Genomic DNA, 22,914 nt, shown 5'->3' with positions numbered 1-22,914 from the left:
CTCGCAGGGAGTCTGCTGCTAGGCCTCTGGTGCACCCCGGCGTTGGGCTTTGGGGTCAGGCAGGCCTTCCTTACACCCAAGCTCTGCCGCTTACCAGCTGCGTGGATAAGAAAGGAGCAAGGTACTTGGCCTCTCTGAGTCCGGTCTCAGCTGGAAAGTGTAAGTTTGTAATGGGAATTAATTCAGAGAACAGTCATAAGGAGTAAGAATAGCACCGGACTATTCTCATTCACTCTCTTCTGAGTCCCCAGAGTTTCTTATGTGACCTCTTTGTATAACCTGGACCTCTCAGCTCATGAAGTCTAGACAGGGACAGGAGAATGGCTTACTGATGAAGTCGCCCATTGCTCCAGACATATGAGACAGGAAACGTGAATTATATACACACACATATACAAATACTTAATTGTTATATGTATAAATACACATTATATGTAAATATACATGTATAATTAATATATAAATTATATATGTAAAATGTTACCCCTTTTACTTTTTAAAAAATATTAAAGTGTCAAAGTATTATCTTAAAATACCAATTGTAAAGTCAATTAGCTATTACAAAGCTATGTGTAGTTACTCTAACACAAATTTTACACAAAATGTCCTTCCTATTACTTTTAAATGAGGAGGAAAAAACAATACACTCTCTGCTTTCCCCTCAAAACTCTTTTCTACATTCCAAGTAACTTTTAGTGGGGAAGAGGAGGTACTTTCCTAGTTATCCACAAGGGGGAAGACTGAGTCCGTTCCTTCAGGAAGGTACCATCGAGTCATCATTAATGGTCATGTAAAACTGATATTTCTGGGTTTTGTGACTATGTCCTTCACAGAAATGAAGTTTTCCTACACAAGGAAGACACCATGTTTTAAGCTGACAACTTGCAGATGGCCATTTATTTGGAAACATGTTTCAAAATCATTTACATCCATGCAATCATTGAGGATTCTAACAAATGCCACATTCGGAACATAAGAGCACTGTGGTCTTTCCACTAGAAAGCCAGGCAAATTATTTAAACTCACAGGAAAAGGGGGGAAAAATCTTTTCTCAACATCAAACAGAAAACATTCTGTCTTTGAAAATGCAAATCCCTTAAACATATTCAAGAATTTTAACAAGCATCCCAGAAAGCTATCCTATTACTCTTTGAAGCCCTTGAAGACTTTTCTTAAAATAGTCGCAGCAGGCTCCTCAGGGTGGGGAGAGGGCCCCTTCAGCAATGAGGGAGATAGAGCCTCTGCAGCCGGTGCCCAGGAGCTCCTGGGTCCCTAGGTGCATTCTTCCAGAAAGGAAGAACAACCCCCAGAGAATCACTAGACAAAGGTAAGGGGGTGGGGAAATCTTCCAGAAAGAGTTAGGCACAGGATCCATTTCCCATCTGTTCTGCATCTGGGGTTAGGAAAAGGACACAGAGCTACAGGGACAGCCTCGAAGAAGATGCTGAGCCCCGGGTAGTGGAGAGCTGGGACGGCTCATCGGCCTGGCATTCTGAGAAGACAGGTGGGGTGACAGGAAAGGCAGAAGTGGAACAGGGTTTAAGCTAATGACCAAATCTCAGCTTCAGGTCAAGGAACCGGATCTCCACCTAGCATTAGAAAAGAGAAGAACCAAGAAGATATCAGCAAATTCACTCAACAAAATCTTTGCCAAGGAAATGATTTAATATATTTCAGAGATATGGCTTTAGGATATTTATCACAATGTTGCTTATAACAGGGAAACACAAAATTTCCAAAAGGAAAACCTCTAAGCATCCAACAATAGAGGATTGGTCAGATAAATGATGCTATAGCCACAAAAGAGAATATTACAAGACAATTGAAAATTATGACATAGAAATGTGTTTATTGTCATGGAAAAGGTAGCAATAGTCCACTTATCTGCTAAGTAAAAGCTGGTTATCAAACAGTCCTTTGCAGGATGTTATACTAGAATTTATATGAAAAGACCAAGTAGAATTGCTAAAACAATTTTTGAAAAAAGAATAAAATGAGAAGGGTCACTCTCCTGGACTTCAAGACTTACTACGCAGCTGTAGCAATCAGGACTGTGGGATTCTGATTCGTTGATCAACAAATCAGAAGAGAGAACCCAGGAACACACCGACACAAATATGTCCACTGTCATTTGACAAGAGAGCAAATGTGAATCGATAAGAGCACGGAAGACGCTCCTCCAACAAACAACGCTGGAACGATTGTGAACAAAAAAGAACTTCAAACTATCTCCCTCATGTTACATTAAAATTAAAAATGGATCACAAATGGAAATGTAAAAAGGTACTGCTTTAAAACTTAAAAAGAAAATAAGAAAAAAAAATAGAAAGAAGAAAGGGAGGGAGGGAGGGAGGGAGGAAGGAAGGAAGGAAGGACAATCTTCAGGAACTGGACTAGATAGAGTCCTTCAACATGGCATGAAAAGCATGACCCATAAAGGGAAAAGTGAATAAACTGAACTTCATCAAAATTAAAAACTTTTCCTCTGAACAAAGCCCTGCAAAAGGGGATAAAAAATTCAGCTACAGAGCAAGAGAATGTATTTGCACACCACATATCTGACAAAGAACTAGACTCTAGAACACATAAGTAATTTGTAAAACTGAGCAGTAAAAAACAGACCAATTAGAAAACAGACAGAAGAAGAGGTTTTACCAAAGAGGGTGGTGTTCAATGTCATTAGCTGTTGGGAAAATGTAACTTAAACCACAATGAGATACCACTACATCACAGTGGCTAAAATAAAACCCAGCGGCAGTGCCGACTGCAGAGGAGGATCATTCAGACACTGAGGAGAATGTGAAACAGGACAGTCACCCTGGAAAAGATGCATATGGCGAACCACGCCAGCTCCCATAGAACCCAGCAGCGGCAGTCCTGGATACTCATCCTGGAGGAATGAAGATTTATGTTCAGGCCCAAATCTGCACGAATGTGCATAGCCGCTTTATTCATAGTAGCTGAAAACTAGAACTAATCCAGACAGCCCTCAGTGGAGGAAAGGTCCAATAGACTGTGGTACATCCATACTATGGAATACTACTCAGTCCCTGGAAAGAATGACCTATCGACAAGCACCATCTAGATGGACCTCTGGAGAATTATGCTGAGAAAAGCCAATCCCAAAGGCTACATACGGTCCGATTCCATTTTTATAACATTCTTGAAGCGACACAATTTTAGAAATGGAGAACAGTTTAGTGGCTGCAAAGGGTTAGGGAGGAGACAGGCAGGAGGGAGGCAAGTGGAAGTATAAAAGGGGATTATGGAGGCTTCTTCGATGGTGGGAAGGTCTCTATTGACCGTATCAGAGTCCATATCCTGGCTGTGACACTGTGCTGCTATTTTGCCAAACGTTAACATCGGAAGAACCTGGATAAAGTGTCAATGGACTCTGCTATTTCATCAACTGCTTGTCAGAATGTATGATGACCTCATAAATTTAAAGTTTAATTGACAGAACAGAGCGCAAGACTGTCCTCAGGAAACTGGCAGACATGGGCGTGAGGACTGTGCCACTAGGCTTCGCGAGGTCTGGCATTCTGCAGGGGACCCTGGTGGGGTGAGGCTTATTATATACTCCAGGGGGCATCTGGGTGGTGAGGCAAAGCCATGGGGTGGTGGCACGAGGAGTCCCCAAGTGGACTGTCAGTCTCCTCTGAGCCCCTGGGGCACTCTCTCTCCTCACCTGTCAGCAACCCTCACATCATGGGAGTGGGATGGAGGAGAGGCAGCACAGGGCTGCAGGCAGAGCGCCGCCAGACACCGTGGGCCCTGCTCAGGCACTGTCTTCAGGACTGGTGCACACCCACCCCAACCCTGCCCACAGGGGAGGAAGCAGCTACACCATGTCCTTACAAGTGAGAGCTACCTGTCAGTTAATGCCCATCAGCAACCGGCACATGAGCAGGCTCGACGTCTCCTGGAGTAATGGACTGTACTGCTGATTGCTTAACAGGAGCAGCTTTCTCCAATTAAATAACCACAGACAGGTTTCGTTGCAAACTTTAGTGCTCCTCCTAGTAACCAAAAGGTAAACAGGATGTGATTTATCACTTTGCAAGGCCCAAGAAATGAGATTTTGATCTGTTGACTTCTCCTGACGAGGACGCGGCCATCAGAGATGTAAACAAGCCCTGAGACTGAGAGTCTGGAGGGAGATGAGAGTTAGAAAAGCTGATGCTATATTAGCACACCAGCCACACACGCAGGCACACAAATACAGGCACCCACAGGAGAAAACATGACCACAGAGACATGGAGGAACTTGGCCCAAAGAGACATGAGGAAGGGGAAGTAGGCCAGGAATCCTGGGGGTTGGGGAAAGCTCTCATTTTACTCTAAACAGTGCTAGTGCTAAAACTAAAATAAAATCCTTCCCATTGGCTCATGGAGTTGTTTCCTACCTCAGGGCCTTTGCATTTGCTATTTCACCTGAGAACTCCGCCCCCATATCTGCACCTGGAAGTTTTCTAGGTTCTGGTCTCTTCATAAGTACCATCCCTAATCACTCCCCCACAAACTGGTTTCCAGCCCCAGCACCTCCAATCACAGTTCCCCTGTGGTGTCTCCCTGATTATCTATCTTCTTCAACGTGTTTATCTTCGGGAACTATCTCATTTGTTTATGGTTTATTCCTGCCAAAGTGGAAGTTCCATGAAGGTAGGATGCTCGTTCGTGTCACTACATCCCTGCACAGAGCGTCAGTGACAGATGCTGTTTCTGCAGTAGTTTTAATTCTGTCCAGGAAATACTTGTGGTCATCATGAAAGGTCCCTCCCAAGTTTTTGCAGCATGGAAAACTCAAAAGGGCAAAAACCCTTCACCTTTTTGGAGATATGGGGAGCTTTTTTGAGAGGCCTGACAAGGCAAGTCAGTGGGGCCCCAGAATTGTGTCCGCTACATGTCTGAGTCTGTGCCAGGTGCCCCCAGGTGTCTCCAGGTGCCAGGTGCCCTCATCTCTCTCTACAAGGCTAGGCTGCAGCCACTGCCTCCTTTCCCCCCTGGGCAGTCTGCTCAGGTGACATCACTAGCTTTTTTTTTTTTTTTTAATTACCTGGGATTGAACCCAGGGGTACTTAACCACAGAGTCACATCCCCAGCTCTTTGATAAAAAAAATCTTTTATTTAGAGACAGGGTCTCGCTTAGTTGTCGCCTCACTAAGTTGCTGGAGCTTGGTTCCTGAACTCGCAGTCCTCCTGCCTCAGCCTCCCGAGCCATTGGGATTACAGGTGTGCGCCACCGTGCCTGGTTCTATCACTAGCCTTTTCTAAGGACAGAGCACTTGGCCAACTTAAAGCCTGGTTTTCAATGTCAGGTGGGGTCTGTTGGAATCACTTCCTAGTGAGGGGGACAGAGCCTTGGTCATCAGGAAACTTGGATTCGCTTAGCAGTGCCAGTGACTCACCCTGTGACCTTAAGCAAGGCCCTTTAGTCTTGGGCCCTGATTTCTGCCAGACTCCTGGCCTCTCGGTTCCCATCTCAGCCAGGCTAGCTCTGTCCTGTCCAGGCTGTGGGGTGTAGAGGGCTTGCTTTTCCTCCTAAAAAGAAATCTACCATCCCAGCAGCCTGCTTTAGGGGCGTAAGATCAAACTTCCCCCTGTGGGAGAGGCCCTCCCTGGAGGAGCTGAATGGTGCAACGGTGCACTCCTCCCTGGGGGGTGGCTCCAAGGACCAAGGCACCGAAGGAGGCAGGCAGCCTCTGGTAGTCGAGCTTGGAGAGCCATTAGACCTCCAACAAGCCACGCCAGCATGCTGCGCCTCAGGGACCACAGCCATAACTGAGAACAACAGTGGCAATGAACGAGATTCAACAAAATAATGACCCAAGATATATAGAGTGCCTGGCGCAGGGAAAGACTCAATAAATGGCTGCTCCTAGAAAGTCCATGACTCCGAGGAGGAGGATGGGGCAGATGAAGAAGAATTGAAGAAAGTCACTGAAAGGAGTGCTCTCTGGTTGGGCGGTGTAGACAAAACGATGTGCACACGCATCTGGGCTTGAGCCTCTTTAGAAGACGGAGGTATGCATGTGAGCGAGCAGATGATTGCTGTCTGGGAAACACGGATGCGCTTGTTCCAAGGAAGTACATGATTGCCAGATATTTCTAGAGTTCAACAACACTGAGAAATTATAGAAATCGTCTAAATGGTTGTTTTCCAGCTAACTCTGGCTCTTCCAAGTAACCTTGTGATGGCCACTTAGGGGGATGCAAATTCCAGAAGCCCCGCTTGATGGAATGGAGTGAGTCATCAAAAGTATACTTGAGAGAGTCCATAGAGCAGCGTGGGGCGAGGGTTAAGAAATAAGGGGGAGACTGCGAAGCCGTGTTATGATTAAGTCTGTTTAGGAAAATGTCTGCTTACAGGCAGAGTTTGGGAAGATTAAGGAAGGGAAGATTAAAAACAGTCGATGTGCTTGAGCGGCGGGATTAGGGGTGATTAAAGCGCATTTCTGTTGCGGTTGCTACAGTGTGGCTTGTGCCAAGTTTTAAGTAAAAAAAAAAAAGAGAGGATTGCAAGGGAGTCCATGTACCTCAAGGGTCCCTGGAGCTGTCCCCTCTCCTTTCTCTCTCCCTTCCTCTTCCTCTCTGTGACAGTCTCTTCCACTTGCTCTCATTGGAAATGCACCAGTGTGAATGTATGAATATGTAGCAACAAATCCCAACATTATGTGCAACTATAATGCACCAATAAAAAAAATGTGAAAAAAAAAATGTCTCCAGCTCCAACAAGACCCAAAGAAGGGGGAATTTTGAAAATTTACAGTAGCTGAGAGAATACTAAATTTGTGACTTTGCAAAAGGCTCCATCAGCCCGCCACATGATGGAAGCCAATTGGTGAAGAGGCAAGGCAGTGGCAAAGAGAGAATTCTGTTACCATGAGCTAGCTGATCAGAAGATAGAGGACGGTTTCATCCTGAGGGGCCATGTTCCCCAGAAGCAGATTTGAGGGAGGTTTATTTAGGAGATGGGTAACTGGTGGGTGCCTTCTCACAGGAGGTTTGTACCTGTCACTGATGAGTTTGCCCACTTGCAGTCACATTATATGATGGACAGGCTAGAGGGGGAAGTTGCCCAAGGCCTGCTTGCTGATCAAACTCACAACAATGAGAAAAAATTAAAACATACTTTTTTGCCTGATTATTGTGAAGGACAAGGGTTGGGTGAGGTTAAATAGGGAGTTGGCAGGAGATGTGCTTTCACTGTGCAGTTTCAAATTGATTAGTCAATGCAAAACCATGTGTTGGGGGCTGGAGAGTGTAGCTCAGAGGAAGAGTATTGCCTAGCATGTGTGAGGTCCTGGGTTCAATCCTCAGTAACACACACACACACACACACACACACACACAGAAATAATTGGACCTTGTCAGTCAGCACACTGGGGAGTTCAAGAGCAGGAGAACCAAGTGTTGAGGGGACAGACCATGTAAATGTGTGCTTTAAAGAGTCTTGAGTCCACAGGTAGGAGCCCACAGGGGCCAGCTCTTGCTTAGCCAGAAGATGACTAATGATGCAATCTTCCAGGAAAGAGAGCAGGTATCGTGTAGCAAGCAAAGCAGTCATTGAGGACATGAGGTCCATGGGATCTGGTCCTATCTGGAGGCTGTGCACTGCTTGGGTGGAGAGCTGCAGCACTTCTGGGTGATGATGGACTCTGCCTGGGAGAGGCCATGGGAGCTGGAGAGGCTGAGCTGAGATCAGCCTGAGTGGATATTACCCACAAGGACAAGGCTGGCATTCCAGAGCACCTCCTGTGGTCCCCTGACTATTGGGATAATGATAGTCATTGCTGTTATTTCCAACACAAGCCCTTACGATGGGCCACCACTGCTCTGTGAAAGCGCTATGCAATCCTCACAGTGCTATGCAGAGAGCACACTCATTAACTCTCACCTCACAGGTGAGGAAACTGAGCCTCCAAAAGAATACGGAATTTGCCTGAGACCCAAGGTCATGCATCCTTGGAAATGAAAGCCTGTGACTCAAACCACCATCATTTCCCTACTGGTTGCTGTAATCAAGAGTGTGGAACCACAGCCAAGAGCCTGGAAAGAGGAAGGAATAACACTCACAGGCAGATGCCCTCTGCTCACATGCACACACACGTTCACACGCCCCTCAGAGAGGCCTGTCCAGGCGGTGCCAGCTGCTGCTATTAGCATGAGGAGCTTGAGTCAGGCAGCATGGAACTTCAGCTGGATGGAACAACAGACAGGCCCAATCAGCCAGAAAAAGTGCTGTTTTCAAGTACAACAAACCTGAATGAGAAATGTTAGAGATTTCAAAGAGACAAAGAGAAAAAAAAAAAAAAAAACAGATTTTTGATCCATGACTGTTCAGTTAACTTGTTTGTACACAGATTCAGAAAGAGAATGTACTTGATTTTGTTTTTTTGTTTTTTTTTTCTGCTCTGGGCCTTCAGAAATTGTGGACAGCAATGACAAAACCACAGTTCACAATTCATGTCCATGGGGGTTCAGAGTCCCTTGGGCTAAACTCTTCTCAGGGCTGCTTTGGAGCAGGCTTGGAGGAGGAAGAGCCCGACCCCCACATAACCGGGATTCATTGCCCTCTCTGATGGTCATCTCTGGTTTTCAGCAACATGCTGTCACCAGAGCACAGCTTATAATAATTGAAGAGGAATTCCAGGGCACCACAGCCCCATCTTCCTTGGACTGTGTCCAGGTTAAGCTTCACAGAGCTTTGGCATCACCTCCCTGTCCGTGAGAAAGGCTGTCAGCAGCTCGCCCCAGGCACCCAGGACTTCCTAGTGGGTCTCTCCCTCCCCCAGCCTGCACCCCCTTAAGAAGTCTCCTCCTCTACAGGAACGGTCCCCCTACCATCCGACCAAGGTGTCACTCTCATTCTGGAAGCTGAGATCTGTTCTGGTGGTGCTCACACATCTAGCTGATGGTTTTCGAGCAGCTTGAGCTGTTGAGTCCTTTCAAAATAGCTTTAGGTGGGCCCCAAAGTGCAATCAGACAGAAGAGGCACAATTCTGGCTAAATGGGGTGGGAGCCATGTCTCCTTCCGCCACCTGTCCCTGGGTACACCCCTGATATGCCCAAGAATGCTGAGATATCTGGGCAGAGCCGTGCCAAGATAGGGACAGAACCCAGGTTTCCTGTTGCCAGCTGCAGACTTCTACTGCACCCACCCTTCTTCCTACCACCAGAACAACAAAACGTGGCCTTCCTGCCCTATCCTGCCCTGTGCCTTTCCTTCTTAGGTGAGTCCAGTGGTTCCCAGATCTGGCTTATTTTCGCTTTCCCCTCTTTTCCTATGCTGGTAGCTCTATTCAATGGATCACTGGAGACAGCCATGTGACCGGGACCCACCATGATTGTACCAGGACTGGGCTGTGCATGGGACAGAGAGGTGGGTGTTAGACACTGTGGGCATCATTCTGAGGAACCCACCAATCTTCAGTGTTAGAGCAGTCCACATTAGACTTGTGTCATTCACTCCTGTGACTGGTCACTTCACTCCTCTATACATGCGTCCTGAGTGGCGTGAGGCTGACTGGTCATAGAGGGTTTTGCAGTTTAGGTGGAGGGACACTGGAATGGGTGTCCAGAGAGGCAACTCTGCTGCCAACTCATGGAGGGGAGGGGTCTCTGGACAAGCCCCCCTCCCTGAGAGCTGCAGTCTTCTGAGGCCCTGCTGAGTGTATCCTGGGGATAGAAAGCGGACGGCCGTGCTGTGGAGAGCTCGGTTGCTGGAGCTGAACGTACCTGGGTTTCAGTGTGCTGTGGGACACCGGGCAGGTTCCTTCATCCCCACCCCAACCCAGAACGAGGGTCAGCTGCTAAAGTGAGGAGGGGCTGGAAGGACTTAGGGCCTCTCCGTTTTTCAACCTGTAGCTGCCAACTAAGAGAACAAAGAAACAGATGACATCCACTTTCAAAACAAATGGTTCAGGGAGCCAGCTGATCAGCTCATCCAGGAGTCCTTCGGAATCTGGTTCCAAGGAGGTTTTCTGAGTGTACTGCAGGCAGGCAGCTCAATGACAGCACCTCTGCACCTCTGACCTCCACCCAGTCAGTGCAGAACGTGGTACATGTTCTAGGTGTCTGCCTCAAGGAACGGCCGCAGGCAGGCAGGTGAGTCACGACTCCCTCAGAGCTGGACGTGCAGAGGGAGCAGGTGCATTCTCCAGAGATGATGATGAAGTCTTCTCCAGTGATGCCCTTGGCCTATTTGTGGCCAGGACAAGCAACGGTCATGTGGTCATAGGCAATGGAACTGCTGTACTTGCTCTCCCTACCACATTCCTGAGCAGGTCCCGGCAAGTCCCTGATGGAAAGTTCTTCAGGCTCAGCCTCATCCCTCTTCAAGTAGCAGCTTGATGGCAGCTTCCCTCCCGGCCTCTGCTGCTCCTTTGAAGAGACATACCCACAGGGACTATGGGCAGCGTCCTCACCTGTCCCAATCATCTCTCTCCATCACTTCCCTTGGGGCTCCACAGGCAGGGGTGGGACCCAGGTTTCCTTCTCTGGCTTCTCCCCCACTTCCATTTCTCCAGCCTGACTGCTGAGCAGCCCCAGCCCAGACTCTGAGACGCACACACAGCCTGGTACAGTGGGCTCACGTACACATCTCCCAAGTCAGTGTAACTGAACACACTACATTGCCCTAAGGAAAATCCCAAAGGGAGCTGGGTGTGATAATGCACACCTATAGTGCCAGCTGCTCAGGAGTTTGAGACAAGAGGATCGAGAGTTCAAGATAAACTTGGACAACTTAGCAAGACCCTATCTCAAGAGAGAGAGAGAGAGAGAAATGGAAAATTCCAAAGGGAAAAATAAATTCTGGATTTGAAAAATGAGAACTCAGTTTCTCTGATTTATTTTGTTTACATTTCTATTTTCAAAGTTAGCTTTTTTCAATTTAATGCTTTGAGATAATCACAGATTTTTATGCACTTGTAAGAAATAAAAGCTCCTGTGTGCCCTTCACCCAATTTCTTCCAATGACAACATCTTATGAGGTTATGGTATAATATGACAACTGGGATGTTCTCATTAATAGGTCCATTGATCTTGTTCACATTTCCCCAGATGGACTTGTTCTGTACGTGTGTGTGCACACATGCATGTTTGTTGAGTTCAATGCTGTTTTATCTCCCATAAAGGTACATGTTCCGCCACCGCAGCTGAGATACAGAACAGTTCTGAAGCCACAATCACCCTACGCCCGCCCTGTTGCCCTTTTATAACCACATCCACTTCCTTCCCGCCCCTCACCTCTGCATCTGCCAGCCTGCACTCCATCTCTAACACTTCGTCATTTCATAATATAAATGGAATCAGACGGTACAGAGTCTCTGGGGTGGGATTTTCTCAGGTGGCATAATTCCCAGGAGATTCATTCGAGTCTCTGTAGATATCAATCACATTTGTTCTCTATTGCTGAGTGTATTCCAAGGCTGTTCTTTTTCACAAGAGGATCTCACTGTTTACAATTAGGATCATCATCATCATAAGCACTTTCTATTTGCTGTTACCACAGGCCAGGTGTTGCTCTTTTGTAAATCTTACTTCCTCTTGATGTGGAAACTACTGTTACCCCATTTTACAGAAGCAGCAGCTGAGGCACAACGAGGTCGGTGGGAATAATGTTCAAAGACACAGCTTCTTTCCCTATCATTGTGACCTATGTGATTTGGGGTGAATCACGTAGCCTCTCTGGACCCATTTCTCCACCATTGATTCACGGGGTTGATGGGAGGAATCAGCTTTGTAACTTGAGCCTGGTGTCGGTTTATCAGTTTTCATCATGACTAGACACAGTGAAGGTTCTAGAATGTTTTATGAGAGAAAGCCTATTTGAGAGGAGTTGGCCTCCCTCCATCCCCTCTTCAAAGTCTGAGGTTACTCCTTGAAAGGGCCTGAGAGGCCATGATTAATTCCCAGAAAACTGACTTAAAATTTTACTGACTTAGCCATAAACTGAGAAATATGTGTGAGGGGGGAGGCTCTTTACCTTCTCCTTCCTGTTACCTGCCTGTGTTAACTTCCCAAGTGGACGGTAACAGATGCTGCACCTGAGTGAACTATGGGGGTGTGTCCCCCCAGCGCTCTGGAGGCTGGAAGCTCAGAATGAAGGCTTGGGAGGTGGTGCTTCATGCTCCAGGCTCCAAGAGGAATCTTCTCTCTCCTCCTCCAGCTTCTGGTGGCTCCAGGCAATCCTAGGAGTTCCTCAGCTACCTCCTGTCACTCCGACTTCCACCTCCATCATCACACGGTGTCTTGGGATGTGTGTGTGTGTGTGTGTGTGTGTGTGGTCTTAGTCTCTCGTAAGCACACTGGTCATCGGGTTTAGAGCCCACCCTCATTCACTATGACCTCATCCAATTTTATCTAGAAGTACTCTACTTCCAACATGGATACTGGGATTAGGACTTCAATGTCTTTTTCAATTCAACCTACTGTATCACCCACAAAGCCCTCAGTGTCTGCTCTGAGGGAAGATTGGCTCTTATACAAGGCAGCCTTGATGACAAGCAGGGAACAAATGTGGCATGGGTGGTCACTTGTCACTGGCTCACAGGTCAAATGGGCAGAGGGGACAGGTAATGTGCTCTCTGTGCCTGCAGGAAGCAGAAATAGGTCCAGAAGACGAGACCTGCAGGAGGACCGGTCTCTCACCACAGACTGGCCATCTCTGGATCTCCCCTCCGGAGGAGCAGATATGGAGCTCTCCAATGCTAGGGGCACCCAAGCAGAAGCTGCACAGCTCCTGATCAGGGAAATGCTATAGAGCAGGCTCCCTCAAAGAGGATGGTGTAACCTGCAGCAGGACAAAAATTCATGATGGGGGGGGGGGTTGTTAGCTGTCATAATGTCCCTCCAAGAGGACATCAACAACAACAGAGTAGGTCTATGGTATTGAAATCTCATGGAAGGGACTGATTAAGGTAAATGATATTTAAATAGTCTCTTTTAGGAGACAATAAAGAGAAAAGGATGCTGTGGAGGGAATACCCAGCCATGAGGAGTTCAGAACAGATGGTCCCCAGGGCCACCTTCCTGTAGAACTTCCTCCTACCTAAATTCTACTTTTGTAGTTTAAGTTTGCAGGCCCACTGACTGCCCTTAACTGACCTTTTACACAGATAGAAATTGCCAGGGATTGCACTTTTATTAGGAAAGCTTTGCTGTTGGACAAGATTTCTTTCTTTATCCCCTACTGACTCACAGATTCCTGAAACCTCTTGAAGAGGAAACAAAGCCAGTCATCCCCATAAGAGGGGATTAGAAATGGCAGGCACCTTCACACTGAATTATAAAGAGAGGATAACCAGAGTTATCAGAGAATGACGGTCCCTTTGAGAGTTCTACTCACTCTTTGTGGTAGCAGAAGAGATTCTGGTGGCGATTAGATCAGCAATAGGCTCACCGTCTTCTTGAAACCTAAGTCACCGCATACATACCTGCCAGTCCATTTAAAGGTGCTCATCAAAAGCCCAGCTGTCTAAGCCAGTATGGCAGCTGTCCACATGGTGGATGGTGTTGTGAGGTCAAGTGGCTCTCTTCAGTTTTCTCAATGATTCTGCTCACCTCTGCTTCTCTCCCGTATGAGGATCCTGCGGGATATCAGGGATCTATGATCAGGTCACACAGAAGAATCACTTTTCTCTATAGCAAGTAGCCTCCATCTCGGGGAAAGGAGGAATGGTTAGCCAACCAGGTAACAAGGGCTCCATGATACAGCCATCACCTAACCTTAGAAAGCCAGCTGTCAGAATCATGCTTCTGGGTAACTGGCAGTTATTACTGCCAGCGAGAAAAGAATAAATCACACAGGAATCTACTTTTCCACTCAAAACACAGGAAATAAAAAGCAGGAGCCCCATAGCCAAGAGAAAGAGCATGTGAACCTGATTTTAGCCTCAAAAAGAGCACATCCTGATCAAGCCAGGCCTTCCGGCTTTATTAAAGAGCCACAGCTTCCTAATTACAGGCACAAGTGGGTCCAAGAGAGAAAAGGCTTGGGATCCAAGTTGGAAGTTCTCTTTCAGGAGGCATTAGCATAGAACGGATGGATTCTAATTTAAGAAATTTCTTTTTTTTTCCTACAAATGCCCCTTTATGTGCTAACATTCTGGTGCCCACACTTTCATTCATCCCCTGGGGCTTTAGAGAGAGTCCTGAGAGGTGAAGTCACCTCCAGCCATCGCAGCCTCCCAGCACTCTCCTGGGCAACAGCCCACCCAGCCGCACAATTATCTGTAAAAGCCAAGAAAGGACAATGGCTCAGGCCATGCCAGGGGTGGCTGGGGTTTGAGAAGTTCATCAAGGTCAACTCGACTCCTCCCTACCACCTCTGGAGGTACCAAAGCATACCCACTCCCTTGCTAGGCTTACTGGGAAGAGCGGTGCTGCCTTGGAAAGGATGGGGGCCACTGGGCCAAACTCTAGGAACCAAATCTAACCTCAACCCACTTCATCCCTGCCATGGGTCATGTAGAGAAGAGACACAGGGAGCTTGCCCGTTCTGGTTTGGAAGCCTCAGCCAGGGAGAGGAAACCATTGCAAGCACCTTCACAGGGGCTGCATTCTATCAAATACACCTCTGCTCTAATACATGGCCTGTCTGCTCTGCCGTGCTTCATCCTTCACCCCTCATCTCTGTCCTGCTAAAAGAGCCCCCTCCTAGCCTTCAGGCCTCCTGCCTTTCCAATCCAGTCCCCAGGATACATAGCCCAACAGTTGACAGATCCTTCTATTTGTCCCAGGGTGAAGCTCTGATTCACATGTTCCTCTGTCAGTCATTTCTCCTGGTCTTCATCCACAGGCCTGAGCCCAGAGCACCCAGAAGCATGGTCTGTGTCCCCTGGGCACAGGTCCTCTTGCTGCACTGTACAGCAGGCCATGATGCCTTTTCTTCACTAATTTACTACAAGAGGAGCTAGGGTTGTGGCTCAGTGGTAGAGCACTTGACTGGCATGTGTGAGGCACTGGGTTTGATTCTCAGCACCACAAATAAATAAGTAAATAATAAAGATCCACCTACAACTAAAAAAAAAATATATTTTTAAATGTACTCTAAGAGGTGGTTGAAAGGGCTCTTCCACTCTGTGTGTGGCTGTGAGCAATTGTGTGGCATTTTGTAGTTCCTTTGCTCCATCTGTAAAATGTAACAGGTCTTTCCTATCTACTAGGGTTGGGATTGGGATCAAATGATTGAATGCATGTAAAATGCCCAGTACTGGATATGCTCAGAGTGTTAACTGTCACTAACATTATTATCTTTGCCCATCTGTTCTTCACAGTGAGGGCACCCAAGTCAAAAAGTGAGTGAAGTTGCAGGAGACAGTGACACACCATGAATTCCAATCGCTGAGCACCTTGCTACTATGGCCGCCACTGCAAATTAGAGATGGTGCGTGGAGCTTGCAGTCCCCTGCACTGAGCCTTTTCCATGTCAGCATGGGTGCAGGGGCACCATGGTGGAAAACGAGAGACATCTGCCCTCCCTGTTCCTTCACCCAAATAGAAAAGGTCTTTTCTAAAGCCAGGACTGAGACAGGAGGAAATTGTGAAACAACAAAGCCTTCATCTGCTTCTCTCCTTGCAGCTGATCCCTAGGGAAGCCTGGAGCATTCTTGCTGTCCAGGGTTTCCGTGCCGAGACGCCCCTGCCCTTCCTGATTACTATGCCTGTGTCGGCCTCAGCGGAGACGTGGGAGCTCCTCTGCTAATGCACCTCCCTGCACTTTGGCCACATCTAACCAACTCCAGGTGGATGGCCAGAGCCCAGCACCCGCGAGGAAGTGGATCCTGGCTGGGGTAGATAGTTTCAGCTTCACAAGCCCCACAACCCGGAAACCATTATCAATAAGCCCTGCCTCACCTCTCACCCACACTCTTGCCAGGGCTTTGTGGCCCCTTCCTCTCTCTGGGTCCTGGAGAGGTGGGGCTCAGGGGATGAGCAGCAGGTGTTCGTCTCCTGGAGCAGTTCCCTGCTTGGTTTCCCAGTGAGACCCAGATCCAAGGAGAGGGGGGCTGTGCCTGGTGCAGAGCGGGCCTGCAGCTGCTTGCAGGATGAAGCTCTGGGGGGCTGTGCAGATTGCCATAGGGCTCTCTGTCCCACAGGCAGGAAGGCCATTCCTGGACCTCATTTTAGAATTTGAAATCAGAGTCCTTAGGGCATGACGGGAGGGGTTGAGCCCTCAAATTTCCCTGCTACAGAGCATCAAAGAGACTCTTCACCCGAAGAACTGACTTTAATAACAAGACACAAAGACAGAGGCCTGGGCTGGGGTATGAATCCTGCTTTTCATGAGCTGAGTCATCTTGACCTAGTTGAGCCTTAGTGTTCTCACTAAAACACAAATAGTGTCCCCTGTCCTGTCTCAGGGGACTTTGCACTTATTAATTGGTTAGCTACTAATTAAATGACTATTAGAATCTTTCAGGATCTTGGTGCTTTCAAGAACTCACAGTGTATAGTCTAGCTGTTCTGACGAAACGTACAAGTTCATATTTGTGAAAAAGCTTTGTAAAAGTGTGAAATGCCAAACTACTGGAATCTTTAACATGAAATATCTACCCTTAAAAGTAATAACACCATTGAAAGGGGCAAATTATATAGATCAGGTTAATGCTTCTTGGATTGTAATGTGTGTTTGAGTCACTTGAGGGTCTTGTTAAAGTACAGATTGCTATTCAGAAGGGCTGGAGTGGGCGCAAGAGTCTACATTTATAATGCACTCTCAAGGGGTGTTATTATGTTGCTTCTACTGGTCTGTTATGGTTTAGGTGTGAGGATTCCCCAAAAGCTCATGTGTGAAACAATGCAAGAAAGTTTAGAGGTGAAATGATTGGGTTATGAGAACCTTAAGCAAATCAGTGCAATCCCCTGATAGGGATTAACTGGGTGGTAACTGTAGTTAGGTAGGGTTTGGCTGGAGCAGGTGGGTCATTGGGGGCATAGCTTTGTGATAAATATTTTATTCCTGGGGAGCGGAGCTTTCTCCCTCTGCTCCCTGGTGTCATGTCCTCGGCTACTTTCCTCTGACACACACTTCTGCCAGGACATTCTGCCTCACCTCAGACCCCAAGAAATGGAATTCATGACTATGAAACTGTGAGCCCCCAAGTAAACTTTTCCTCTAAAATTGTTCTTGTCAGGTCTTTTTGGTTGCACAGAAAAGTGGACTAAATCATGGCCTGTGGGCCACATTTTGAATAGCAAGTTGTTAGGATATTACTGTTCTCTAAACCCCCAATATAATTTAGTTTATCAGGTTAGTTTGCTAATTGCAAGATTTGATGGGAGGGATCAGGATGCCTGAGACTGGGAAAGTTCTAGAACTCAGGGCCTGCTTGAGTGGTGGCTATGGAGGATGGTATGTGCATCAAGATGTTTTTCAGGGTGAGTCAGTACATTTGAGGAAAGTGGGGTCTGGGGCAGAGAACAGGTGAATGTACTTCATGTGCTTCTCAGTTGTATCCAGAAAGCTCTGTGGAAAGGCAGGTCACCCAGGAGCAAGGGGCAGAGGTGGTTTGAGCTTACATCTGTGGCAGCTTCTTTCCCCAAGTGTTTAAGGGAAGGCAACTGGCGGTTTGTTTGTTTTTTTTCCTTTTGGTGGGGAAGGGGGTCTCAGTGGAGACTACTTGGATTGAGGGAACCACTTGACTTAAGCCAGAAAGTATCCTCAGGATGTCACATCAGCTCATGAGCCTGAGACAGAAAATAAAGCCAGGTCTCAGGGGCAGCAGAATAAAGACTGGCCTCTTCCTCAGGTCCTCTCATTGTCACTCAACTTTGTTCCTCTCTCTCTGTCCCCCAGAGTGTCTACCATAAGGCTGCAGAAGGGCCTCAAGGAAGTCAACAGAAAAAGGGCTGAGTGAGTATTGGAGTCATCAATTTGACCTTGAAAGAAGTAGACCACTCTGAGACATCCTCATGCTTTATGCTTAGAATGGAGTGGGGCACCTAGAAAATTCTGTTCTTCACTTGACAAACTCTTTGCTCCAAAAATAAAGCCCATAAGCTCCTTCAACAGCTGGAATTTTCCCTCTGAAGAGAGTACCTCGTCTGGCAGTTGACTTAAGCAGTTATTTGCAGCCTATAATTTTCACAAAAACAGTAGGGTGTGCCTGGCGGGAGATGTTTTCTACAATCCCATGGAAGGAAAACAATGAGAAAACTTTGGAACAAAGAAGGCTCTGATTCCATTAGAAAACCATCGACAATTCAGGGTCAAAGCCAACAAAGACATGGAAAGTTTTCAAGCAGACTGTGAGGAGCTGGGGAGCTGCGTTGCAAAGGGACAGGAGGAATGCAGCCACAGAACGGCTGAGTGGGAGGGCTGGGGTGCTGGGGCAGGGGATTCTGAGCAAGGGGCTGCAGGGGGCCAGGTAAGAAAGCTCAGAGGCCCCTGGAGGTGGCAGCAGTGGAAGTTAGGAGGAAGAACCCAGGTGAAAATTTGCATGGGGGGAACTGTCAGTGCTGGGCAATGAGCAAACTGGAAAGAACCAATCTAAGAGACAAAGGTAGCCTTGTAGGCTAACCCCAAAGAATACAGCCCAGGAGGCAGAAGGGGGCACAAAGCAATGGGCCCATCTTGGCACGATGGGAAGAGTTTGAACACCAGTAGCAATTGAAAGTAGGCCTCTGGTTGTCATGTTTAAATAGATTTGCCTCCTAGGGCACTGTCTTTCTAGTGGTCCTTAGCACCGAAACTTTCTTTGCTCCTAAATAACAGGGACAGAGAAGTCACAGGGTACTCCTGAGACCCCACCAGTGTAGTTAGTACACACCTACACAAGGGACCAAGACAACCTGCAAGGCAGCTCCTAGAGAGGTTTGCCAGTCTTTCCCCACAGCCTAGGGACACCAATATAACCACAAAGAGCTGACTTTCATCAACTCTCTGCAGGGCCTGGGCCATGCCTCATCATCTCTGCACCTCAGTTTCCCTTGGAGGGTAGCGTAGGTCAATACAGGGCAATGGATAGACCTTTGCTCTTTATTCTAAACCAGCTGACCTGCCTAGGGTGGCTTGGAAGATACTTCTTTCTATTCAAATTAAAAATTTTGGGGATGTTGCCACATAGCACATGTAAAAAGCACATGGCAAACCATCTGCTGTGCAGAACCTGTGCCCTTGTACCTTATTTGAATCTGCTGATTGCTTTCTCTATCTGTGTCCTCCCACTAGGCAAGTTTACCTAAGACATTGACAGGACCATGAGAGCTCTTCCTGTACCTCAGTTTAGTGGCTCTGGAATATTAGTATGTATTTGAATGGTTCCCAGGTTGCTTATATGATGTATTAGTCAGATTTGCCAAAAGTTAGCTGCTGTGATAGAAATATCTAGAATCTCTATGATTTATAGTTGATCTTTGAATCACACAGGGGTTAGGGACACTGACCACCTTCCTCACACAGTTGAAAATCCACATGTAACTTTTGATTTCTTAAAAACTTATGATAGCCTGCTATTGACCAGAATCCCTCCTAATAACAGTAAGTTAACACATATTTTGTATGTATATGTGTTTTACAGAAAAACAGTGAGAGATCCCTTTTTTGTGAAGATAAGCAATTTAGTGAGAGAAAAAACTGCTCCTACTGGGTGATCAGAGTTACATGGCATTTTAAGTGATGTGACCCTTGAAGGGGGTCTATGAAATTATTACAATAGTACAGTGTGTACTACAGTCAGTTTTACGCAGGTATGATTTAATATTGTATCTTTGCATTTCCAGATTGCATGATGCAATATGCAGTCTGTAATTGTGAAGATAAATTTTGATACATTTAGCTTTCTAGAATAGATCTGTGGATATTTTATGGTAGCAAATGATGATATAGACTTATGTACATATGTTGTTATGATATAACTTTTTCTTAATTTTTTTCAATGCTTCTAGGTTCATAGTTCATCTGCAATTTTTTTTTTTCAAACTGTTACAGATCTGGAAAAAAAAAGAGAGAGAAAGGGGAGAGAAAAATCCATGTATAAGTAGACCTACACAGTTCAATCTGTGTTGTTCAGGTTCAACTGTATTTTTCACTCATAGAAAGTCTGCAGTGGGTTTCTGGTCAGGCAGCTGTTCTGCAAAACTCTCTTCAGGGGAGACTCAGACTCCTTTCATTTTGTGGCTCTGCTATCTTTGAGCTTTTCTTATCTTATGGCCAGGCTTCTAAGTGGCATGTAACCATTTAGCTCAGATACATAGATCTGAGGTGTTCGTTAATACTCCCACTTTACAGAGGAGCAAACTGAGTGCCCAAGAGTTTGGATAATTCTCAAGGTCACAGAGATCTTATTAAGTAACAGTGCAGGGATTTGATCCCAGACAGTCTGACTCCAAGACCCACACTTGTTTTATGCTATAAACTTACTATTCTCTATGATCAAAACAAAACCAGAACCAGCAAAGGAGACAGAAGTGGCTTCAGAGGCATCACACTCTTTCATGCGGTCCATGGCAAATGGTAAATATTAGCGGGTTGGAGCCTTCTCTGCTCTTTGATAATCATTTCTGCCCTGGGTTCCCAGTGACAGTAATTTGAGGCTACAATTCCCATTTCCTGCACCATCTATGACTACACACAGACTGCAAAAATGTGCAAAACCCAGCTGCCCCTTGCAGCAGGAGGTAGCAATTACATCAGATCCTCTGTGCATAGCTGTTTGCATTTACCAGATCCAGCTGAGGCTGCAGCCACGCACTTCGGGGCTCACAGTGAGGGGGACTTATTGGTGGTACATGGGAGCCAGTTTATACCAGGACATGTCAGCCAATTGTGCATATCACTTCCCAAGTCCATGTTCAATCTGATCACTTTGGAAGCTCTAAATTGCCTGTGGTGTGAATATTGAAACCACAGAAGTTGATAAATACTTCATATTGGGGTCTAAAACCCAGAGATATAATTGATCATATTCTAAAAAAAAAAAAAAAAAAAAAGCCAGGGTGGGGGAAGGGGAATATGCATATGTGCAGTGGGGGAAGGGTGGGAATTAGTATACTAACATACTAACACAGCCAACACAAACTAAGCCCTTGCATCATGCCAGGCACTGTGCTAGACTCTCAAGACATTGTCTCATATCACCCACAGAAACCAAAGGTTGCAGATATTGTCATTATCTGCATTTAAAAAGGAGAAAACTGAAGTGCTGGCAGGTTAAATTAGACAGTCAATAAGCCAAGATTCAAACTCAGGATTTCCAATTCCAATAATCTTGCCCTTTACCCACCATGCTGTGCTTCTCAGCAGAGCAGTGCTTCTGCAATATGGTCCAGGGTGTCCTGCTTCAAAAGCACTAGGGCTAGCTTAGCAAACTGCAGGGTCCAGGCCGCTGACCTGTGTATTCACTGTTAGAACCTTTGCTGTGGGGCCCAAGAATCTGGATTTGTATCAAGCTCTCTGGCTGATTCTCCTGCTCACCAAAGGTCATAAATCAGGAACTATGGGTTAAGATTTTGGAAGAGTCTTCCCACAGCTTCTCATAAAATTTAGTTGGAAATCTGGCCAAAGGTCTAGGACTTGGGTGGGGTTGGAGAAATTGGCCCAAGAACCCATGGGGAGGGAGTCCAGACTGATTCTAGCTCCTTCCCCAGAAGCAGGTCAGATCCAGATTCAGTGGGCTCTGTAGGCAGCTGGACAAGCTGGTGGCTGGTTGGGCCCGGGGACTGGGACATCTTAGGAGACACCAGGAATCTTTATTTCACTGTCATGAGAAGAGTTGTTAGTTGAGATCTGTTTTACAACAGATTTCAATATGTGAGGCCAAATCTGCTTTGTATTATTTTCTTTTCAAAATGGAGTTTTCCATATTTTATAATAAAATCATTTTGGCAGAACAGTCATGCAACCTAAATTAAAAGACCATCCAATGAAAATGGCACTTTACCAACTTTGAAATACAAAGGAATGTTCTAGAAGGACAGAGAAGGGAGGCATTGATGTAACCAGCCCATCTAGCCATGGCTGTGGCGAGGGCCAGCTCAGCTCTCACAAGCAGTGGAGGCCCCACCCGCCTCTCGGGGATCCACAGGGATTGACCCTGGTGTTTTTCCACCAGAAGTCACCAGGAATGACTTTTGAAGACACTTGGGCTCCCCCAGAACAGCCCTAGCTCAGGTCCTGACTCACAAGGAGCCTTCATTCCTTTCACTGTCCGCATCCCGCTCCCTGCAGAGCACCCAGCACAGGCTCTAGCCCAGCTGAACTTGGGTCACCCAGGGACAGGGAAGGCTTGGTCATCACTCCCTGCCTGCCCCACCATTAAAACACGGAATTTGGAAGAGCATTTTGTCAACCTAAGATCCAGTGCAAATCTTGGTCATTTATACCTTTGTGGGAGTGTACTTAGCAGATAGGTAGCATGTTGAAAGTTAGTCTTACCTGGGAAGAAGGCAGGGCTTCTGAGGACTCTGGGAAGAGTGAGGGAATCTGAGAGGTTGCAGGAAAGTATTTTTAAACTTGATACAAGAAAGAAGGGCCCAGGGATTAGCTTCAGAAACCCTGGGGTGTGGGGCTGTAGAATATATTAAAAAAAATTTGCCAAGGGTTGGCCACTGTGGAAGGTGAGTGATAAGTGCATGGATTGGTTTGTACTATTCACTTTTTGCAGATGGTTGAAAGTTTCTATAATAAAAGTTTAAAAAAAAAGCCCATAGATAGAATTTACATTTCTGTCCCCAGTCCCTGATGCCTGAAAGGACGGAGGGTCCATGTCACAGTGGACTAGACCCAATAATGGCTCCTGACTTTCCTTATACCGGGCCACCAGTCACCTTCCTCACCCATCCTCCATCCCCAAGACACAAATTTATTGATTGCCTACCGTGAAAGCCTGCCCCATGCCAGGAACCAGGGTACCACAATCAACACGATAGTCATGGGCCTCGTTTGATGAGTTCACAGATGAGCTGAAG

The 22,914-nt window shown here is 46.6% G+C and overlaps 1 long non-coding RNA gene across 1 annotated transcript; it reads right to left on the bottom strand.

The window, feature by feature from the left end:
• Positions 1 to 881: 881 nt before the first annotated feature.
• Positions 882 to 3,917, bottom strand: LOC114097248 (uncharacterized). The gene is made up of 3 exons (XR_003583563.2): positions 3,872 to 3,917; positions 2,818 to 2,890; positions 882 to 1,589 (listed from the first exon to the last, which is right to left on the bottom strand). It is a non-coding gene; the product is annotated as an uncharacterized lncRNA (long non-coding RNA).
• Between the last annotated feature and the right edge of the window lie 18,997 nt (positions 3,918 to 22,914).

This window comes from Marmota flaviventris, chromosome 5 (genome assembly GCF_047511675.1).
Source record: "Marmota flaviventris isolate mMarFla1 chromosome 5, mMarFla1.hap1, whole genome shotgun sequence".
Classification (NCBI taxonomy): Eukaryota; Metazoa; Chordata; class Mammalia; order Rodentia; family Sciuridae; genus Marmota; species Marmota flaviventris.
Note: the sequence above shows the minus strand (reverse complement) of the source record. Positions and strands in the feature narration are given on the sequence as shown.